The sequence below is a fragment of the Muscardinus avellanarius genome (assembly GCF_963383645.1).
Source record: "Muscardinus avellanarius genome assembly, chromosome: 7".
In the NCBI taxonomy this organism is placed as follows: domain Eukaryota; kingdom Metazoa; phylum Chordata; class Mammalia; order Rodentia; family Gliridae; genus Muscardinus; species Muscardinus avellanarius.
In genome coordinates this window covers 54897895-54915158 of record NC_137793.1, presented here as the reverse complement: position 1 = coordinate 54915158, position 17264 = coordinate 54897895, and positions in this window count along the sequence as shown.

The following is a 17264-nucleotide window of genomic DNA, read 5'->3' as shown; positions in this document are numbered from 1 at the left end:
TTACAGGGCATGTATATACCTGGATGCCAAGAAACATGGAAACTATCCACTGCCACATCATTTTTACCTACCTCATAATGTGACTTTTTAAACCTTAGCATATTGGAAGAGACAGTACGATAATTTTGATACATTATTGTCTTTCTTCTGAAAGGGACTTTGGTATGCATTTTTTATTATTATTTAATGTTTATTTTTCTATTTGGAATAGGCTTTAAGTTTAACATATGAGAACATTAAAATACTGCCGGACATGGTGGTGCATCCTTGTAATCCCCGTGCTTGGGAGGCAGAGACAGGAGGATCACACAGGTTTGAAGCCAGACATGCTGGCTTAAAAGACCCTGTTTCCAAATAAAAAATATAAAAATAGGTCTGGGAGTGTAGCCTGGAGGTAGACGGGTTTCCAGGAACCCAACTACCACACACACACAAAAAAATTGTCAGGATGATAAAAGTGACCTCAAGTCTGTTTGGGGAATCGTTCCAACTATGTCCTCATTCCATGTGCAACCTTTCACTTTTCCTTTCTTTCTAGCAGCAGGAAATTAGAAGGTGATGATTCCAGATTTAGATATCATACAATAGCAAGAAGTTATGTCTGAGAGCAAAGAAAAGCCAAAGATCAAGGGGAAAAATAGACAGTGCTCAAACCATAGTAACTTAGACGCAATAACTTCTGATAATATTATATAGAATATATACCAAATGACTCAGATTATCAGGACTAGCTACTGTTAACAGCTCTCTTAATAATGCTGATAATGTGATTCTAAATAAGAAAGATTTTCATCAGAAAAGGTTAAAATATAGGTTAAGACAAAGTTATGGCCAGCCTCAGATGTATGGAAAACTCCCCTCTTTCTGTAGCAGTTCAGTGGTTTTAGCCTAAATGATATGTTCTATTGGGATGTAAAATGCTACTTAATCTTCTGCCATAAAAGTCATAAAGTTCTTTAAATATGAGATTGTACTGTGGTTTAAAATTATACCTTGCTATTCTAGTTGGAAGTAATTTTCCTTACAGTTTTCTCCATGCCATTAGACTTCCAAACATGAGCACATTCATTTTCTATTCTTTTATATGTAAGAATGTCAGTACAGCTGAGTTCAAGCTTCAAAATATATCCATCACCTTGTAAAATGTATTAAAGGTGTTGTATTAATTTTATTTTATTTTGCATTTGCATAGCAGTCCTCGGAAGCATTTATTAACATAAGAATTAAATTATCATTCAAAAATGTATGGCTTGTCACATGTTGGTGTGATATATGTTCATTTTTCAGCTTAATTGATATTCACTTACATTTGAAGGTAAAGACACTAAAATCTTAGAGGGAATGTATTCTATACAAATTGGGGGACAATTTGAGTTATTTTACCAACAGTAATTGGTTTAGGCCACATGTTTGATTTTATTGGCCACATATGTTTTCTGTTTATTTCAGTAAAGAGATAGACTTAGGTGCAGTGGCACAGGCCTGTAATCCCAGTACTTGGGAGACTGAGACAGGAGAATTGCAGATCTGAGGCCAACTTCAGCAACTTAATGATACTCTCAGGACCTAGGGAGACCCTGTTTTAAAATAAACAAACAAACAAACAAAAAATGGTTGGAAGTGTATCACCAAGGTAGAATGCCCCTGGGGTTTAATCCCCAGTGAAAGAAAGAAAGAGGAGAGAGGAGAGAAGAGAGAAAAAAGAGAAGAGAGACTGGAAAAAATTAGTGCCTAAATTTGGACTTTGACAATTTACATTTTTAAAAAGTCAGACATGTAAAATTGTCACTTCTACAAGGGAATAGTTGGCTCCAGTATACCAAATTATGTTTATTGGCCTGTAGTTCTATGTTCTTTTATTATAAATGATGTTTCTTTGGAGATATATAATTTCTAGACAATGCCTTTAAGCTTTTATAATGTTGATTCAATATGTACCCAATCAACTAATACATAAAATTAATAGAATTCATTCTCATTTATTATTTCTTATGTTTGAAATTTTAGTGTGGGACAATAAAACTGGAAAAAAATATACTCTGAAGACATAACCAGAAGCAGCTAAAGTTCTTCTTTCTTGAATCCATTTTTTTCTTTTTTCTCTTGCTCTATGGCGGGGAATGCTCACATTATTTATATATTATGACTAAGGAAAAAAAGATAATTTTTACATACTGACTTCTGGAGAAAAAAAATATATATATATATATATTGTGGGGCTTGGGATAGAACCCGGGGGCATTTGACCTCCAAGCTACATCCCTGCCCTATTTTTTATTCTTAGTCTTATAAAAGAATAAAAATATGATTTAAAAGGCATTGGAGCATGGGCACAGGGTTGATATAGGAAAGTGCTGAGTGTCTAAAGCTTAGATTGTTCTGGTCTGAGCAGGTGGTTTACAGGTCTGTGAATATTGAAAAGGAGTTGGAAGCTAACAGGGCAATGTTTTATGGTGCAAACTCATAAAGTAATCTTTGGGAAAGAAATATATTTTTGAAGACAGATTTTAAAAAGCAAAAACTAGATATATAAAATATAATGGATATACAGAGTTAATTTTAAAAGCATTAATGTTCTCTAATGCTCTGGGGGTGGGTTGGAATATACAGATTTGGAAAATGTATACAAATAAAATTTATACTTCCAGGAAATAAATCTCTAAGTCTAGTTTATGGTATTAGAAGTCAGGATAGTGATTACCCTGTGGAAATAGTGACCAGAAATGTACATGTAGCATATTCACGTTCATAGCAGCACAATGCTCAGTAGCCAAATTATGTAACCAGACTCGCTGTTAATGGACAGATGTCAGTTATGAAAGTGAGGTATAGACACACAGTAGAATTATACTCAGCCACAAAGAAGAAAAGAATTATGTCATTTGCAGAAAAATGAATGAAACTAGAGAATATTATGCTAAGTGAGATTATCTAGTCTCAGTTATTCAAGAGTCATATGTTTCCCTTTTATGTGGAAGCTAGACAGAAATTGGAAAACAAATGGGACTTTAGATAAATTAAGAGAGAAACCAGTAACATATAAGAAGAGAGTTGCAGGAGGGAGGTGTTGAAGAAAAAAAGAATATTTGATGAAAGGAAGTTCAAATAATGTTGTATACCTATATGAAGTTATCAGTAACAGTCTCAGTAATATATATGGGGAGTGGTGGGAGTAGTTTGGGATCCAGAGAAAAAATATCAAGTACTGTGTGCTTGTATGTTTCCACCACTCTGAAACTCATTTTGTATAACCATAGTATACTATTAAAAGTATATTTAAAAAGAAACATGAATGGAAGATTTTCTGACATGCTGATTAGGGTCTTATTCATGATTGAAGTGATGCATTCACTCTGCAAAAATGTGTGATTGTCTAAGTATGATTTGATTACTTTTCTGCATATATGTTGTACTTCAGGATGTAAGAATAATAATTATGATTAAAATTTATAATTTTTGTTGTAAGATAAAGATCAAATTCATAGAAATGTATTTGCTTCTTCTCCTTCAATTCCTTATTTTATGCTGATATGTTTTAAACTTTAATAGATACATTCACAATGTGTCAGAAGAATAGATTTTTAAAAATCTTAACAGGTATACTAAATTTTATATTAAGAATATGTATCTATATTGAAACTGTTAGAAAATTTATGAGAAATAAGAAGATATGCCATTGTAGAGTCTTTTGAGCTCTTTATATATTCTGGATATTAGCCCCCTATCAGAATGGTGGCTGGTAAAGATCTTTTCCCATTCTGTAGGCTTCCTCTTTAGGTTATTGATAGTTTCCTTTGATGAGAAGAAATTTTTTAGTTTGATGCTATCCCACTTGTTAATTCTTGCTTTAATTTCCTGAAGCTTTGGAGGTTTTGTTGAGAAAGTTACTGCCTGTTCCAATATGCTGTAGTGTTGAACCTATGCTCTCTTCTACTAACTTCACAGTCTCAGGTCTAATTTTTAAGAAATGGGCAAATGAACTAAATAGACACTTTACAAAAGAAGAGATACACAGGGCCAATAGATACATGAAAAGATGTTCTACATCATTGGCTATCAGGGAGATGCAAATAAAAACTACACTGAGATTCCATCTAACCCTAGTCAGAGTGGCAAGCATAAAGAAATCAAATAACAACAAATGCTGGTGAGGATGTGGGGAAAGAGGAATTCTTTTACACTGTTAGTGGGAGTGCAAACTAGTTCAGCCACTATGGAGATCTGTGTGGAGATTCCTAAGAAAGCTAGGAATAGATTCACCATACGATCCAGCTCTACCACTCCTGGGTATTTTCCCAAAGGGTTGACTCCAGAGAACTATAGCAACATATGCATACCTATGTTCATAGCAGCACAATTTGTAATAGCCAAAATAATACACACAATTAAATTCTACTCAGCCATAAAAAAGAACAAAATAATATCATTTGCAAGAAGATGGAAAGTCCTGGAAAGCATTATGTTAAGTGAGATCAGCCAAGCACAGAAGGAAAAGGTACATATGTTCCCTCTAATATGCCGAAACTAGGGAATGTAGAGGATACCAGTGGTACTCCAGATAATGGAGGGGAAATACCAGCAAAGCTTGAATGGAAAGATAGGGGAGGAGGAAGAATGAACTTGATTAATAAGGGTCTACATCCAAATATGTGTAAAATTATGAATACGGCATGGTTACTCTGGACAATTATTGGTGGGAGGGGGAAGGGAAAACATGGGCAGGGGGGAGAGGGTACCAAGTATAGTTTAAATGTATACCACTTATGTTCAATAAAGTAAAAAAAAAATTACTGGATTATAATTATAGATAATATTCACTGATATCTATATCTATATATCTATATCTATATCTATATCTATATCTATCTATCTATCTATCTATCTATCTATCTATATATGTACATCCACATAATATGATTTGGTCAATCTTATTCCCCAGGACAAGCCCTTTTCCTGCCTTTCTCCTTAACCCTAAGCCCCTTCCTCTAGGAGAATCATCTATTTTCATGCGACCCCCTGCTTTCCCTGTTTCTCTAGCTTCCACTTAATGAGAGAAATAACCCTTGACTTCCTAAGCCAGTTTTGTTACTTAAGTAAATTAAGATGTAAAACATGGGTAAAAAAATAAAATAAAAGCCTCTGCTCAAAAAATAAAAAGATATGCTATGAGTTCTCACTTTACTTTTGCCATTAAATTGCCATGAGAATCTATGTCCTTGTTTGTCAGATGAGGATGGTACTCTTTTCAGGTTTGTTATGAATCTCAAAGGGAGATGCTGTAAACATTACTTATAAATGAAAAAGCTAAAAAAATGTAAAGTCCTTTTGTTTCCTAGTCACATGTATCAAATATACAATTTAAGAACCTCTTTTTTTTATAATGTATGTTTAGATTAAATAAACAACTTAAAAATCCTATTGCTAGGGCCATCTATGACAGAAACATCCCAAACACTACTTTTCTGTGGGTTCAGTAATGTGTATGGCTTAGACCTTGTTAGCCTTCTACTTTTTGTGCACTCTTACTTTATAATTCTATGATATTAAAAATTAAGCTTACTGGTGAAAAAACAGAAACCTTTTCCTGCTTTCTTGATCTCTATATAATTACTACTTCCTGTAAATGAATTAATTTAAATTGGAAAAAGTTATGATGTACATAAAGGAACTGATGCCCTAATCAACTTCACCAAAGATCCTGAAAATTTATTCTCTTTTGCCCACAATATTACATTAATGTCTTATGTTGCTGTGTCAATCTGTTAAAACTTCATTATCTAATAAGTAAATGTGAATTTCTCTCTTTGCTATTTGTTAAATATGTCTTGCTAAGACATAGTATATTCTACATAAATGTATAAATATGCACAAGTGGATATAATAAACATAAAATTAAGGCATTTTAAGAAGTATTTTGAGAAGACTAAGCAACTTTTTTAAAGTGAAATAAATTTTGTTGATTTTCTACTACTTCCTTTCTACCTTTCTCTGTTCATTCTAGCTTTTACTCTAAATTATGTATGGTCTTTCTCACTTTCTCTTTCCTTCTCTCCCTCCATTTCTTCCTTTCTCTCTTTCTTTTTATAGAAGCTATTAGAAGAAGCTGCACAAAGTTCTTTCTTCCTTGTCTTATACATTGGTTATTTTATTGCTAACACTAAAATGTTTGATAACACAGCTAAAGCCTCTGACATACAAAATGGGGCATTGTGTTAAGCCAAGTCAACAGAACTTATTTTGATTATATAATGTTGGAAACCCTGAGCTGAGACTAATGACTAACAAAAGTTGGTGGTCCTCAAGAATTTTATAATGTAACTTTAGAAAGTAAGAACTCATGGTGACTTATTGGATTTTGTCCAATAAGTCTGAATTTTTGTAAGCCAGAAGATAATTTTAATTGAGCAATGGGCAAAAGCAAGTTTTGAAAAAAATTGTCATGTTCTATTCAATTATTAAAAATGTTTCTTTTGTTTTACAGAGAAAGCAGCATAAAAATGAACTTAAGAGAGACATCAACCATTTAAATGATAAACACTGCTACCCAGAAGACAGTCAGTCATACAGGTAATGAGAATGATGGATATCAGGAGTTGTATTATAATAACATCAGCCTGATTTTCTCAAGGTGCTCTGATATTATAGCTGACAGTCACTCAAGAATGTTACATGGTGGTTAAATGCAAAGTGTGCATGGATGACAACAGACACTGCTTCTCTCTTCATTGGTGCATTGAGTGACATTGTTTTAGAATAATCTAGGTTATCAGTTTAGAGATTTGAATTCTTCAAATATTATTAAAGAAAACTCTCCTAATTCTGTAGCAATATATACTGCAATATACAATGCCATGCATACATATGCTTTCAATATATATCTCCATATGAATGAGTGAAGTAATATCATTTAAAATCTGTGGAATATAATGTATAGTTTATAGTTCACCACCGATAAAAATATAAAAAGAACTATGCACATATTAGGCTTGTGGAGCTACTAAAATATATATTAATAAATACACAGATAATTTGATACTGTTATCACATATACTAATTAGGTAAATCTGGGCCCAGCGTAATTCCAATGACTAAACATGATAGGGACTCAACAGTTTAGAGGTGGTAGTTCATTAAAAGATTTACTTAGATATAAGTTATTGTCAAATACTGGTTACTTGTTCATCAGAAGCATGCATCATTTGTATTAAAATGGGATGGGAATTGAGTATAATAAGGATCCAAGAGAGAAACAAACACAAGATTAGAGAGCTATCAATAGATTGGTTAATATTGTTTTAATATATAAATTAATAATAATGTAATGGTACCCATTTTATAGATGAAGAAATTGAATTCTAGAGCAGTCAAGAAGTGCTTTGTTGTTATTTTTCTACCTAGAGCACATAGTTGTATATGACAGTAATGAAATTGTGAGAGATGTTATTGATTTTCATTGCAATTTATAATCTCCTTGGCATTATAATATGTTTAAGTAATATAATGCTTTTAAATTTTCAAAATACAATTCCAGCAGTGATCTGAAGGCATACTGAAAATTTATATGATATATAAAGGTTTTGCCTAAGTATACTCTTTAAAGTGTTAACACAGTATGACTCATACAACTATAAAATGAATATGAGCCAAAATTTTATTTGACTGATTGGTAATGGAACCAATAAGATTCTAAAACTGATTCCAAGAGTATTTGAGAAACTATACATTTATAGGAATAAATAAAAGAAATTTTAGAATCAGATAGTAGATTAAATCCCCAATAGATTTGTGTTTGATAAGCCAATATCATAATTTTTATGGTTATCATTTTTACTATACTCAAATTGAGATCTATTCAAATGGACATTACCAAAGTAAAAATGCTTGACATAGTCTGTAAAATGATGTTTGTGTATAACATTGAAAGATTATAGTCCCACTATTTATAAATAAGAAAATTAGACCTTATTTATAATAAGGAAATTAGGCACTAAATATCTAATATAAATATTAGAAAATTTCTCTAAAACATTTTAAAAAATCTACCATAATCAATCATCAAGAGGTAATCATTTGGTATCTCTCTAGTCTTTTAGATATCTATATACTAATAATGTGTTTATTTTTCTATATAATTTGACTTGTATATGTAATTTTATATTCTATTCTTTTAACGTGCACAGTGAGGATTTTCTCACAATTTAATTATTTATGTGATAATTTAAGGGGCATTTGAAATCATCATGAGAGGAAGAACAAAACTATTGTTCTAATCCTAGAAAAGAGGAAATAATGTGCATAAATGTAAATTTCCTAGTTACTGACAGAGACTGAAAATCCAAGTATCCTGGCTGCTAATCTTAATTACTTCTGAAAATGCTCCATTGCTTAATTTTATCTCTTCTCTGCTTATACCTGTCTTAAATTCAATTAAAATGATATCATTAATCCACTACTTCTTGATATGGTAAATTTTGCTAGTGAAAATTGACCTTTGATATTAACATATATTAAATTTTAGCCATTTTAATCTCATGAGAAGATTAGGATAAATTGACATGAAATATGCCTTTTAAATCAAGTAGATTTATATTTTGTCTGGCCATTTAAATTGCATTTTTATTATTGATGAGATTATGATTTGAATAAAATGAATAGACATAAACTTTTATGGTAGCTTTTTATTCAGTTTAGTACTAGGTAGGTTCTTGAGTCTGTAAGACAAAAAACATTGCAATTGCTATCATATTTATAATTATTTATATAGCTATACACAATACACATATTAGCAAAGAATAAACTTTATATATTTTATAATGAAGAACTATTTTTTCAATACTCAGTTTGAGATTAATGAGACATTTAAATGTAATCTCAGAAGTATTTTTCTAAGAATTTTTTCTCCACAGAAATCTGTTGATCCTTCTATGCTGAAAAGTAATGTTTGTAAACACGTCATTACTTTTCTATTCAGAATACAAGGAAAATCTCTAGAAACTGAAGTTAGGATATTATTTAAAATAGGAAATTAAGATAAACCACATTTATCTTACATGAAAATCATTCCAGAATAATCATTGCTTTTCAAAATGCAATGAGAAATAATGTATCCATATATACATAGTTCCAAAGAATAACTTAATAATAATTTTGTAAGGCCTAATGAATCTTTTGGCAAGCTTTCTCTCAAATTATCACCTCTGGATATGTTGTCAGAAATGTGCACTATAAGTTACATGGTTTATAATTTATTTTCTTATCAAAACTAATGCCAAATCAACTAACAGCAATTAGTTTAAAAAATTTGTTCCTCATAACCACATGGGTTGGTTGATCTGGCAGATGGCCCAAAGTAACATTTAGTAATTTGATTTAGTAATTTCTCTAATCTAAGCTCTTCAGATGTCTATACAGATCTCTACCTATCATCTATCTATATAATCTATTTATGTGTATCTATTATCTATCTCAGAGTATTTTATTTATATTCTTTCAAATATATGAAGTTGTTTGTCTTAGAAATGAGAAAGAAAAATAAATGAATAAAATGAAGTGAGTCTTGTCTAAACTTTCAATTACTATTATTAAACAGTAATCATTCATCTGTACTCCAGATATTGTATTTAAATCACCCTCTACAACTCTACAATCTCAATCAAACTGGTAATTATCTATGAAAACATAACAACAGGTTAGCCACATTTAAAGAGACTTCAAAAATAAAATGAGTGTGGATATGTTGACTATACTTTGTTAGGTTTAAAAGGTTTTTTTGGCAAGTGAAAGAAATAATAATAGTAGAAAATATTTACTGTCTCCATTGAGAAAAGTTGGATCTACAATATCATGTCTCCAACTTTTAGAGTGAGACTATTTTCTCAAGCATCAAAGTTATACACACAGCTTTAGCCTAAATAGTATGAAATTTTTAGGAGTCCTGATTTCTTCTATGGTCAGTATATGATTTCTTATTCTTACAGGAACAAGAAGTGAAGAGAAAGAAAAGAAAACAGAATCAAGAAAACAATTACGTACCATACCTGAAGATTATGTTATTCTGTCTGTCACAGCATCTGACTGGGCAGAATTACAAATATTGATTCTTTCTCATTGGGAAAATTAATGGATTAATTAGATACCTCAGCCTTCTTACACTTTCTGGTAGATTTCTTATGACCACATGACTCTTCACACTTGCTTTGATGATCTATGAACTATGCTGAAATTTCCTTATTTGATCACATTGACTTCTTATACAGGTTAAAGTTGGTTCAAGCAGGAATATTATACATTTCTCTATGCTCATCTGTTTGAAATATACATTTCTTTTGGTGAAGTCACCTCCAAATATCTTTTTTAAAAATAAGATAAAATAACAGCATCAAGTAATAGTAGTCTATAAACTTATTTCCTCTCTCTCACTCACCCCTTTTATAGTAGGTAGATTTTTAAAGATGCTCTATTTCCAGTCATGACATACCTTTCTCTTAGTGATCCAATCAAACATTAATCTAGGTACTGCTGTGAAGAGATTGTGCAGATGTAAATGAAGTTCCATGCTGCTTTGCCCTAAATACAGTTATAATTCTGGTGGGTCTGGTCTAAATACTTGAGTCCTCTAAAAGAGAGAAATCAGAGAAGTGATAGTAGATCAGATGGACTTGAAGTGTGAGGATTCCAAGAACCATTGTAGGTTTGAACATAGATCACATACAGAAGCATGTGAGTGGCTTTAAACAGCTAAAATATAATTTCCTGTGGGCAGCCAGCAAAAAATGACATTAATCCTACAGACATAAGAAATTGATTTATACCAACAACCTTAATGAGGTGAGAAGCAAATTTTTTTTCCTCAGAGCCTTTGGAAGGAAGGCAGCTTTGTTGACATCTTGAATTCAGTGAAGTGAGATTCTAAACAGAGCACTATGCAAGCCCACCTGGACTTCTGACATACAGGGTGTGGTCAGAATAAGTTCATGTTACTTAAAGTTTTAAGACTCACAGAAATCTGTTATGTGGTAATAAAAATTTATTATATGGTCTATAATATCCTTTATCAGAGCCATTTGAGAATAAGTTGTAAATATCACATTCACTGATGTTATATTTAGATATAGAATGGCCCCAAAAGAGCTCATAAGTTAGTGTTTGGAGTTTATACATTTGAGTCATGTGGGCTGTAATCCAATGGTGGATAAATACACTATAATGAATTTATCTGGGTGCTGGGCTGGGAAGATAGTGTGTGACTGGAGAAGGTGGGTTTCTGGGGCTGTGGCCTTGGGGATTATATATGAACCCTTCTTCCCTTGTTTCCTTTCTCTTGCTTCAACCTTCATGGTGTGAGAACAAAGCCTTGTGCTCTCCCTATCTTCACTTCCCACCACCATTCCCAAGAATTGTGGTCTCTGGCCCCACATGGATTATGCTGGAAACTATGAGCAAATAAATCTACTTTCCTCTAAATTCCATGGCTAGGTCTTTGGATTACAATAGTAAAATTGCTAAATAATAAACCTCGGTACAAGGTATTTTCTAAGAATAAAGTTATTTTCTGTAGGAACGTAGTTATCAAATTAAGCAAATTATTTTGGATATAACACTTTACCAAATATGTTATTCATGCTTCATTTTGACCTAAAAGTGTCCTAGAAATATTTTCCTTTTCATTGAGAATACAGATTAGGATCATATATTACGTTTAATTATGTCACTTTATCCAGGGGCATAGTCTTATCCTTTTTTGTGTTTTATTACATTAATATGTGAAGAATACAGTCAACTTTTAAAATAAAATGTTTCTCATTTTGGGGTTGCTTAATGTTTCCTTATTATTAGATTCATGTTTTCCATATATAATGCATCATATAAAGGAGGTGCTACATATACATGATTCTCTGCTCTTTAGGGTGTCACATCTGAAATTACACAATATCAATCTGCCCCTTATTGGTGATATTTGTTCATTTGATCAAGGTGTCTTTGGCCAAGTAGTTACTAATTTTTTCCTTGTAACTAAAGAGAAATATATCAAGTATTTTGTATATAGTCCATAGGGTTATAATCCATTTACCTCTTGATGGACATCACATCTGGTTCCATAGTTTGGTGATTATGAATTGTGCATCTATAAACATAGATATTCATGTATTACTATGGTAGTCTATTTTCAGTTCTTTTGAGTAGATACCCAGGAGTGGTATGGCTGGGTCATATGGTAGGTTCATTCACATTTTTCTGAGGATCCCTTACAGTTTTCCAAAATAGTTGTACTAACTTTCACTTCCACCAACAATACATAAGAGTTACTACTTCTCCACATTCTCACCAAACTTATTATTGTTTGCTTTTTTAATGGGGTTAGGTGAAATCTCAGGGTAGTTTTTATTCACAACTCTCTGATTTCTAGAGATGTTAAACATTGTTTCATATGTTTATTGGTCATTTGTATTTCTTCTTTTGTGAAGTGTCTAGTTTATTTACCTATTTTTTTAGTGGATTGTGTATTTTTGGTGGTGGGTTTCTTTAGTTTTTGTGTATTATAAATACTATTCTTCTATCAGAGGAATAGCTGGCAAGGATAAATAAAAAAATATTATAAGCTTTTCTATATGCCAACCATAAATCCAGAAAATATTTCCACTCTTAATAATTCCAAAAACAGGAAAATAATTAGGAATAAGCATAACCAAGGAGGTAAAAATCTCTACAATTAAAACATTAAAGAAATGAATTGAAAAAGATCTTAGAAGGTGGAAGGATCTCCCATGCTCTTGTATAGAAAGAATAAACATCAAAATGGCCATCCTCCTAAAAGTGACCTATAAATTTAGTCCAATCTCCATTAAAATACCATGGTAATTGTGTTTTTAAGAATTGCCATTATAACTGGAGCTAGGTGAAGTCTCAGAGTAGTTTTGATTTGCATCTCTCTGATTGCTAATGATTTTGAACATTTTTTATACATTTATTGGTCATTTGAATTTCTTCTTTTGTGTGGTGTTTATTTAGTTCAGTTGTCCATTTTTTGATTGGTTAATTTGTTTTCTTAGGAGTGTTTTATAGTTCTCTATCAGAGGAAGAGTTGGCAAAAATTTTCTCCCATTCTGTCAGCTCTCTGCTGAAGTTTTGGTAGTTTCCTTTGTTGTACAGAAGCTCATCAATTTAATAAATTTCCAGGTATTGATCCTCTTTTTAATTTCTTCTGTCTTTGTGTTGAAGTGTTGGACCTATGCCCTCTTCAAAAAGCTGTCTATGGTCTGATTTCCAAATCTTTGATCCATCTTGACTCTTGTACAGGGTGAGAAAGTAAGGTTTATTTCTATTTTTTCTGCATATAATTAATCAGTTTTGCTAACACCATTTGTTGAAGAGGCTATCTTTTTTCCAGTGACTGTTTTGGCCCCTTTGTAAAAAATCAATTATTTTGTAAGTGTTCTGATTTACTTCTGAGTCTTACTTTGTTTCATTGGTCTATGTATCTGTTTTGTGCAAATATCATGCTGTTTTTATTACTATGACTTTGTAGTATAACTTTTAATCAGGTACTGTGATGCCTCCTTCATGGTTCTTGTTGCTGAGAACTACTTTGTCTATTCTGGATCTTCTATTGTTACAAATGTACTTAAGGTTTGATTTTTCTCTGTGAGGAATTACCTTGGAAACTTAATGGATATTGCATTAAATCTGTAGACCCCTTTTGAAAGAATAGCCTTTTTGATGATATTTATTCAGTCTCTCCAAAAGCATGGAAGATATTTTTATTTCTTAAGGTCTTTGATTTCTTCTTTCAATTTTATAATTTTATAGAGGTCTTTTATTTCCTTGGTTAGGTTTATTCCTTTGTATTTTATTTTATTTTATTTTATTTTATTATTTTATTTGTGTGTGTGTATGTTTGTGTGTGTGATATTGCAAGTGAAAGTGTTTTCTGGATTTCTTTTTTGGTGGGTTTATGATTGGCAAACAGAAAAACTTCTGTTTGCCGGGCCCCCAGGCCCTGACCCTGGGCAGGTGGGCAGGCGCTGGCGGGGCGCCCCTAGGTGACCCCCCTCTCCACCTAGAAGGACCCCGTGGTCCGGGCCCCCTGGCCCCGACCCTGGGTGGGTGGGCAGGTGCTGGTGGGGCACCCCTAGGTGACCCCCTTTCTACCCGGAAGGCCCTGTAAAAAAGGAAAAGAAAAATTAAAAAGGAAAATATCGGAGAGGGGTCAAGGAGGTGGCAGATGCCAGGATACTGGAGATGCAGACAAAACTTATCCAAATGAACTGGAATTATTGGAAAAATTCCCCACCAAGGAGGACTGTTTCTTCTCTACACTGTTAAGAATCTTGGACATCACCTGTAAGGAGAGAGACTTTAGCAGAGACCAAGGAGAAAGGCGGTGCTGAAAGCGGTTTCTGCGTTGGCGGTGGAGACATATTCAGGAGGAGCAGAAATCGGAGCCTACTAACCTTATTATTATTATTATTTTTTTTTTGGAGAAATTACACCAAAGGTTGAATGCTACCATTGTGCATGCCTAGGAAAACTGGACAACACTCAGAGTGGAAAAAGAACTTGGGAAAGATTTGAAATGGTGGAGGAAGTGGCAATCGCAGTGGCCAGTACTCAGGGGAGGCAGAAATCTGATGCATTCCACCTGGAACCTTTGAAGTAATGAACCCAGAGGCAGAATGCTACCACCACCACACACCCTCGAGAACATGGGACAAATAGTTGGGTGAAGAGGGTGCTCGGATTAGAGCCTGCTGAGGGTTGAGGCCGGCGACAGACACAGCAAAGCTGGGATCGGAGCCTGCCGTGAGGCAAGGCCGCTGCTGGGGCCTCCAAGGCCAGGATCGGAGCCTGCCAAGGGGTTAGGCCAGTGCTGGGGCCAGTGAGGCTGGGATCGGAGCCTGCCGCAAGGCAAGGCCGGTGCTGGGGCCTCCGAGGCCGGGATGAGAGCCTGCTGAGGTGTTAGGCCGGTGCTTTGGAGCCTTCCATGAGGCAAGGCCGCTATTGAGGCCTCCGAGGCCAGGAATGGAGCCTGCCGAGGGGTTAGGCTGGTGCCGGGGCCAGCGAGGCCAGGATCAGAGCATACCATGAGGCAAGCCCGGTGCTGGGGCCTCCGAAGCTGGGATCGGAGCCTGCGGGGGGGGGGGGGGGTGTTAGACCAGTGATGGAGCAAGCGAGGCCGGGATCGTAGCCTGCCGTGAGGCAAGGCCGGTGCTGGGGCCTCCAAGGCCAGGATTGGAGCCTGCTGAGGGGTTAGGCCGGTGCTGGGGCCAATGGCCGGCATCAGAGCCTTCCATGAGGCAAGGCCATTATTGAGGCCTCCGAGGCTAGGATCGGAGCCTGCTGAGGGGTTAGGCCGGTGCTGGGGCCTCTGAGGCTGGGATCGGAGCCAGCTGAGGAGTTAGGCCGGTGTCGAGGCCAGTGAGGCCAGAACTGGGGCCTCTCATGAGGCAAGGCCACTGCTTGAGCCAGCGAGGTCTGGATCAGTCTACCGGGTAGCTAGGCCACAACTGGGGCCGTCAAGAGTGGGATCGGTATTTGCAACATGGCATGCACAGAGAAATATTGCAGAAAATTAAAACCAGATGCTTCCCCTAATCAGCAATAACTGGGAGGAAAGGGGCAACAGGAAGTGGTCAAGCTATAGAAAGGGCCCTATAGTGAAGCAATTAAGGTGACCAATCAGAGGGTATGGAATAGGGGAGGATGGAGCCTCTTTAAAAAGTAGGAGGTACATAAACATATGTATCAAAGTTAATCACCAAACAAGCATGGGATCGAGGGAGGGGAAGGGAATAGGATGGGGACTGGATGAGGGCTAATTGGATGATGTGTGCTTGTATATCCTCTCAAGTCTTATATTCCAATGTGATGTATGATTACAATGCACCAATAAAAATAAATTAAAAAAAAAAGAAAAACAACTGTTTTTTTTTTGAAATTTCAAGGCTCATTTATTTATTTATTTACTTATTTGTGGTCCTGGGGATAGAACCCAGGGGCATTCTGCCATTTTCCGGCCCTTTTGTTTTTAATTTGAAACAGGCTCTCGCTCGGTTGCTGAGGCTGGTCATGAACTTGCGATCCTCCTGTCTCAGACTCCCAAGTGCTGGGATGACAAGCATGTGCCACCTCATCTGGCTCGAAGGTCTTTTTGGACGTGTGCAAAGAGCACACAGGCCCAGTTTCTCTCCCTGCTGAGCTGCTTACTGGATTTTTCCATCTATTTCCTTATGCTAAATGAGATTAGTCAGTCACAAAAAGTAAAAAAAAAATCAGATTGTTTCCCTAATATGTTGGAAGCTAGGAAGAAAATGGATTATAGAAGAAACTCTAGACAAAGAAAGAGAAACCAAAGATGAGCAAATAAGGTGATCTACCTGGGGGTGATGAGAGGAGGGGAGAAGGAAATTTTTTAATCACATGTTGTCCATTCACAAACATATCAAAGTCAATCAGTAAGTTAAATATGAGGAGGGAGGAGGGAAAATGGTGTGGGAGTTAAGGAAGGACAAAATAAATGATGTATGGGGCCTATGCTTTTACTATCTTGTACCCTGTTAGGATGTATGATTACAATGCACATATCCTTTTCTCTTTATTATCAATGGAAATCACTTGATTGCTTTGCTCTTATAAAAATTTGATGTCCATCTATATCTTTGATATCTCTGTAGTTATGGTCCTGATAAAAATAGATAAATAAGAATATGTTTTTTAAATAACCACAGAATTGGCAACTTGAAGAGAAGGTTCTTTGAAGAAAAGAAATTACAAAAAACAGAGGTATAGGGTATAATGTGTGCCAGGAGAAAACACTGACCGCTGGATCCAGATTTACAGTCCTGGAGACTGCAAAATAGTTTCACACAAAAGTTTCAGTGTTCAGTGCCAACAATGAAAATTTTTTCTCTAAATTTTTAGGTAAGGCAGATAAAAACTTGAGGGGTTACTTATACCTAGACATCAGCCTTTAAGAGGCATGCTGCCACCACTTTAGACCACTGTATCATAACTAAAGTAAACATTTTGTTTTTATCTCTACACTTTTAGGATTTCTCCAATGTTCAAAGGGGCCATCGTAAATGCTTGTAATCCCAGCATTCAGAAGGCTGAGACAGGAGGATCGCAGTTTGCGGAGAGCCTCACAAGGGCCTTAGTGAGGCCCTTCACATCGGAGTGAGACCCTGTTTCAAAATAAAGAATAATAAAAAAATAGAACAGTGTGTGTATCTCAGAGGTAAAATGCCCCTTAGTTCCACCCCCAGACC